Here is a 7,500-nt window from a genome sequence, read left to right as displayed (position 1 = left end):
GCAAATTTTTGGCAAAGAATATTAAGTTACAAGAAATATTCCACTTGAAGGTCTTTAAAAAGCTTTAGTTTTAGTGGTTCATTTGGACGAAAAATAGCACAGAAACCTTTTCCAGCATAAATTTTATTGAAACAAACAAAATATTTGCTATTAGCAGCAAAAAACCCCTCTATTTTAATTGCGTGCGTGCAAACAAGAAACACAACAGCAATTAAATAAATTTAATTCAGTCTCACAGTTCAGACCAAACCCTTTTCGGAAGAACCTTGACCGTAAAATAATGAAGCACAAAAGAGACAACAAGCTTTCTTTCAAATAATTCTTCAGTGCCACATTTCCATTTTTTTTATTTTTACCAACAGACTGTGCAGAGTTGAGTACAAAATAAATGTGAATTGCCAGACAACTGACATGCGACTTCAGTAAACACTTTGATGCATTCAAGGTGTTCAAGCAGAGTTAAGTACAAATTAATACAAATAGCCACACAACAGAGATCACAGATCCACTTACATGTAAGGTGTTCAAATCCTTCTGTCTTTGTTAACCCAAAGAATTTTCCATTTGGTTTCAGTGTTGTACACAACACCACACTTGGTTAAATATTGGAAGTACAGCTCACTTTGATTACGGCTTGATAGGCGAGAGATTATTGTCGAAATCCATTACTCGTCGCTTTCAAGATTCCAGATATTTATTTTTCACCGCCTGTCTTGTTTATCCAACTGAAGTTCCATTCTTGAGCTCCATAAGCGTATATTTTGTTTAAAGATGCACTAAAACGCCCTTCGCGTTACAATGACTTTCGACGCCGTTGCAGGTTAATTAAATGTTCTACTGTGTCCACTGGATAAAATATTTGTACTACCCCCTCAAACCTACCACACATACGCGCAGAAGACTCCAAGTACAAAGACACTAATTGGCAGGGGAGGGACAGGAAAAACTTTTCCCAAAACGGGAAGAAAAAAAAAAAAAACAAACAAACAAACGCATTTTCTAACTGGATTGCCTATGGTAACCCAGTAATAATATTATTATATCTTAACGTGTTTCTGACAGCAATTTGCAACAAGGTAATTACATCTCTTATATAACAGTTACAATCGTGGACAAAATTCGTTAAGAAAACCATACAAAACTAACAAAAAGCACTTGTTCACTATTTCTTCCTTGTGAATTCTACAGCAGTTACTACTCCTGCCCCTTCCCGCTATGTCTCAATGTTGTTTTCTGGGGGTCATGAACGGTTTCCTGTTTCATTGTGAAATCAAAGAACAAAAGAAAGAAATCGAAAGACAAAGGAGGTCCTAATAACACCCTGAGAGGAAAAGAATCCGAACCCGAAAAACAACCAAAAGAGCGCACAACCCTGCTCATAGGAGATTCGATGATCTCAAGAATACCTGGAAAAGACCTGGGCAAAGCAGTCGGCCTTAGGGTTATAGTCAAGCCTTTCTCGGGCGCTATGACAAAGGCCATGAATCACTATCACAAGCCAAATCTGGAATATTCGCCCAACAAAGTGATTTTACACATTGGAACTAGTGATCTTAAAACCAGGGAACCAAAGGCTGTCGCGGAATCGATTGTGGATCTCGCGAGGCAGATCGAGAGCACCTGCGATACTATAGTCATGCTGTTGGAGCTTGTATGCAGAAAAGATAAGCTTGACCAGGCAGTGAAAACAGCCAACAAGCATCTAAAGAAGTTCTGCCATCAAAATGGATGGAAATATTAATCGATCATGAGAACATACAGGTGTATCTCATAGTGGACTCAACAAAGGTGGACTGCACTTAAATTTTAAAGGTAATGAGCAGTTTTATAACATAGTTAAAATTAAAAAAAAACGACCTCTGGCTAAAATGATTAAAAACTATGAGCTTTCGATTGCCCGAACTGCAGTCTTCGACGGGTAAAATGAATGATAAGAAATCGATGAGAAATTTTAAATAAAAACGTACATTGCAAAATGATGAGAATGTAGAAAATTTATGAATATTTGTTTAAAAGAATGTAGATTGTCCAGGTAAAGGGCACGAATTGTTATCTGCGTTAGGTGTCACTGTGGTATGCCACGCTTCTAATGTTTTTCTCGTTCTAAAAGTGCCTTTGTCAATAACTGACGCATTTTCGAAATCAATGGCGTGGTTGTTGGACCAAGCTTGATTAGCAATTCTAGAGCCTTTGGCCGCAGTTTTGGCGTTTCTTAAATGTTCTTTTTTTCGCATATTAAAAGCTCTGCCGGTTTCCCCAATATAACACCACGAACAATTTGTACAGGGAATTTTACATACGACGTTGGTCTGCGATTCCATCGAAGGTCGGAATTTCGGTACTGGGAACTGTTGTTGTAGAGTGGTGAATGGTTTGTTTACAACCGTGACATCGTGTTTTTTGAGGATTTTGATCAAGCTTCTACAACAAATGAATCCCCGGAGGAATTCATTGGAATGTTTTTCAAGATGGTTGAACCAACCGAGTCATGCAAGTCTTTCGCTTCTCTCCCTTACATCAAAGGAGTAACTGAGCCTTTGACACATCCTCAAAAAACACAATGTCACGGTTGTAAACAAACCATTCACCACTCTACAACAACAGTTCCCAGTACCGAAATTCCGACCTTCGATGGAATTGCAGACCAACGTCGTATATAAAATTCCCTGTACAAATTGTTCGTGGTGTTATATTGGGGAAACCGGCAGAGCTTTTAATACGTGAAAAAAAGAACATTTAAGAAACACCAAAAATTGGGCCAAAGGCTCTAGAATTGCTAATCACCCTTGGTCCAACAACCACGCCATTGATTTCGAAAATGCATCAGTTATTGACAAAGGCACTTTTAGAACGAGAAAAACATTAGAAGCGTGGCATACCACAGTGACACCTAACGCAGATAACAATTTGTGCCCTTTACCTGGACAGTACAACATTCTTTTTAACAAATATTCATAAATTTTCTACATTCTCATCATTTTGCAAATGAATGTACGTTTTTATTTAAATTTTCTCATCGCTTTCTTATCATTCATTTCACCCGTCGAAGACTGCAGTTCGGGCAGTCGAAAGCTCGTAGTTTTTAATCATTTTAACCAGAGATCGTTTTTTTTTAATTTTAACTATGTTTCATCCTGGCTGCGGCCCTTCAATATTTTTAAGTTTTATAATAATTTTAAATCGCACCTAGAATGAGATAATGTGCTGTCCGTCAATGCCATGCGGGATGGATTAAGCAACCAAAGGGCCGATAAAATCTGTTTCAATATTGCCTCCTTTGCATGGTTTTAGAATGGCATCATTCAATATTAATCAATTAACTACACATATAGACGAATTAAGAATCCTATTAGCAAACAATGATATCGATATTGTTTCCATAAATTAAACGAAACTGAACGAGAGTATTCAAGATCATGAAGTTCATATTCCGGGATACGAAATAATTCGCCGCGATGGACTTACAAAATGCGGCGAAGGGGTATGCTTCTATGTAAAAAGATCAATCAACTTTACAGTACGAAATGACCTACATATGGATGCATAAGAAAATCTTTGCTTGGAAATCCAAAAAGCCAAATTCAAAATCTTTTGTGATTGTTACTTGGTACAGACCACCTGACTCTCCCATTGGCATTTTTTCACCATTTGAATCCCTAATTGGGAAATTGGATAGTGAAAATGTAGAATTTTTTGTACTGGGAGGCATGAACTGTGACATGATCACTACTCGATATGATAATGACACATCCAAATTAAAGAGTATTGCTAATGTCTACGGACTCGAGCAGCTCATCTCTGAACCGACGAGGATAACACCCACCTTATCAACCCTAATTGATTTAATTTATACCAACTGCTCAGATAAGATTGCTTGTTCGGGAGTTTGTCATATCGGGATAAGTGATCATAGCATGGTGTATGAGTATAGAAAACTTGCCCTGAACGGGCTGTCTAATGGACATTACATATAGAAATTTCCGAAATTTCGATCTCCAAAAGTTTCGTTATGATATTCTATCTCGATGTTGGGATAATGTATACGAGTCTTCCAACCCAAACGTGATGTGGCAGCAATGGAAAAGTACATTTCTGGCTATCGCTGACAAACATGCCCCACTGAAAACGATGCGCGTTCGTTCACGGAGTTCCGTGGATTACCTCTGAATTGAAAGACTTTATGCATAATAGAGACATATAAAAAATCAAAGCTAGCAAGACAAATGATCCTAACGATTGGGCATCATTTAAGAAAAAAAGAAATATAGTCAATAAGAAAATACACTCAGCTAAGCAAGTTTATTACCAAAATAGTTTTAATAAGCACACCAGCGACTCCCGAAAGGCCTGGCAGATTATAAACGAGCTAACTTCTCGAAAATCTGGGAAAACGTCAGTGGCGCCACTAAAAGTGAACGGATTAACGATAACTAATCCGTTGGAGCTATCAAACGAATTCAATAACCACTTTGCTAACATTGGTCCAAAACTTGCCAGTGAGATAAATTGTGATAACGGTAGCTATCAAAGATACATGTATCTTACCGTTACAGATAAACGGTTTAAGCTCCAACCCCCCAAATCCAAATAAAGTATTTTCACTTTTAAATAAACGAGACAAGTCAAAGGCAACTGGCCTTGACAAAATATCTGCTAGGTTTGTCAGGGAATGTGCTGACCTTATCTGTGTGCCGATATGCGATAAATTCAATCAATCCATTAGCCAAGGGACGTTCCCAGATGACTGGAAATATGCAAGGGTTAACCCTCTTTATAAACAGGGTGACCGCAGTGATGTTAACAATTACAATGTACCGCCCAATATCGGTGATTCCAATAGTGGCGAAGGTGTTTGAAAGGATAGTTTATGAACAGTTATATGCCTATTTGAAAGAGCACAATATTCTATGTGAAAATCAATCTAGGTTTTGTGTTAATCACTCAACTGTAACAGCTTTGTTGGAAGCGACAGATTCTTGGGCATATTATATTGATAACGGGAAAATCAATGGAGTCATTTTTCTAGATTTGAAAAAAGCTTTTGACACCGTTGATCATCAGATCCTTCTATCCAAACTAAATTATTATGGTACACATGGCAAATCTTTCAAATGGTTTCAGTCATACTTAGAAAACCACACACAAAAATGCTCTGTGAACGGGTTGCTTCCAATAGCTGCTCATTGACATGTGGCGTCCCTCAAGGGACCATCCTCGATCCATTATTGTTCTTATTCTATATCAACCATCTTCCAAATTGCTTATCAAATTGTAAACCGAGAATGTACATGTACGCTGACGACACGCACCTTACATATGCGGGCAGCAATCTTGAGAATGTTCAGTTTTGTCTAAATGAAGACCTAGCAAACGTTTTCAACTGGCTACAAGACTTTGGCTGTGATATCAACATTCTGGACAGTTGTTTTGTTTTTGCTCGGTTAAGTTTGTAGGCACGCCATAACTATGGATCTTTTGAAAAGTTATGAAAGTGATGACTCTAGTTCAGTTCAGGACACGGCGAAAAAGCCTTCGTTTTCAGGGAAAACCCAGAAATGATGACTGTGCGTTGGAGAATTTCTCATTTTAATTATCCAATCTCGAGGGAGCAGCAACGACAAATCCCGCCATGTGCAAAATGTTTTGCAAGGCTTATTTCTGGCTAGCCAGGGCTGGAATTTTGTATGCAACGATTAACAAATTTAAGGCAACAGTTGAATAAAAGAACGATTAACAGACGTTTTCAATGGTTAACACGCGATGACCGTGAAAAATATACATAGAGAGTACTTTCTTACATGGAACTGCATGATGATAATCATTGTTAATCGTTGAAATGGCAAGGTGTCTTCCTGTTAATCGTCTGAAATTCAACTGTCTTGCATTGAGAAGAGCGATATGTGTACAAACGGGATAAAAATGGCTTCTACGTTAGGAAATGGACACACCTTCTTTGAATGATGTAACTGTTTACATTTGTGACAAGCCTGTCACGCACAAACTTTCCTGTAAGACAATGAATTAGTAGCGTCACGTAATCCTTATATTATCTTCCATGAAAAAGACCGCTTTGGTGTCCCGTTTTTTTTCCAAAAATAACAAATAATATACATTAAAAAACAACCTTAGTACTTAGTGCCTTGTGCTTTTGCTGTAATAATAACATACATGCGTGCATCCATGCTGTTGAAAATGTTATTGATTGCTTGCGAGTGTCATCTTGCGAGTTTAGGCAGGCCGGTATGTCTCATAGAAATAATTTCCTCTCAAATTCTGTAGACCGATGCTGTAACGAGATACCCAGGGCTTAATATCTGATTCGTTGATTGATCTATAAATAGGCGGTTCTGGATGTGATTTGTGGTGTTGAAAAACCCGATCTCAAGTCGCCCCTTGCATTTTTTCATGTCATGAAGCCAATTGATCTTTGAATGGCTCTTCACAGATACAAGTGAAAAGTTGCATTGTTTCATCATCTCTACAACTGTTAATGTCTTCGCATGCGCCAAATATCCAACACATGTCTTTCTTTCAGGATCTATTGTGCCAGTATAATTTCCTTGCTTAACAAATGGCCAACTGACTAGGTAATGACTCCCTTGGCCGTCATAACTCATGGCCATTATCTCAGGAATAAAAGATCATTAATGACCACAATTGTAATGCTTAGCTAGATCGCCATTTGCAATGATATATCGGGGAACCCAGTTACTGGACTAGCTTATATCTCTGATTTCTACACATTCATTGGGTTTACAATCGTCAATAAAACCACTAAGAAAATTACCCTTCCAAGCACGTTCAGTTGTAAGCAAACCATTTGACCCCCCTCCCCTGCCTCAATTTTGTTTTCTGGGGGTCGCAAACACTTTCCTGGAAAATCAAGCAACAAGAGATTTACCCAATGTTTTGTCTTTAAGTGTTGAGGTAAAGTAACAGGCATGGTAAAATCGAAACACTTTGCAAAGTTAAAAGATTTCTCTTAAGTGCATTTAGAGCTGCCTCCATGATAGGAAAATGTAAGGTGGCTCTGGATCTGCACCGATGAATTTCTTTAACCCCACAAAGAATTTTATCCGGTAGCCAGCTTATTACTTGCCAGCAATACAAAATGGGGTCAAGGGGTTCGTTGTTTCTTAAGAAATGTTGTGTGCACGCCTAAACTATAATCATGTAAAGAATTTATATCCATCCAATCACAGTGACCAATTGTTTTATCAGGGCTTCTGACATTTCGCGCAATTGCGGAACCGCTCATCTTTTTCCCAAAAAACGTTGAAAAATTAAAGCCTTTTTTTCCATGAAAAACGTTAGTCAAATCAGCACAAAATGATCGCTTTCTAGCAAAATTTGCCCGGAACACTCACACAAGATCTGCCTTTTTTCCACGCCACCTATCAGAAGCCCTTTATTATAATCTTCCCTAGAGAAAAGGTAGTGATTTTTAAGACTGAAGCCAATCTTTTCAGTAAGGTTTTTGAATTCTCAACACTCAACCAC

At 38.1% G+C, this 7,500-nt stretch overlaps 1 protein-coding gene across 6 annotated transcripts in view; it reads right to left on the bottom strand.

Moving 5' to 3' along the window:
• LOC138013501 (NLR family CARD domain-containing protein 3-like) overlaps positions 1-7,500 on the bottom strand; it is a 53,698-nt gene that overhangs the window by 23,310 nt on the left and 22,888 nt on the right. The window lies entirely within an intron of this gene.

Source organism: Montipora capricornis, chromosome 8 (genome assembly GCF_036669925.1).
Source record: "Montipora capricornis isolate CH-2021 chromosome 8, ASM3666992v2, whole genome shotgun sequence".
NCBI lineage: Eukaryota > Metazoa > Cnidaria > Anthozoa > Scleractinia > Acroporidae > Montipora > Montipora capricornis.
The sequence above is the reverse complement of the archived record's forward strand: the minus strand, read 5'-3'. Positions and strand labels throughout refer to the sequence as shown.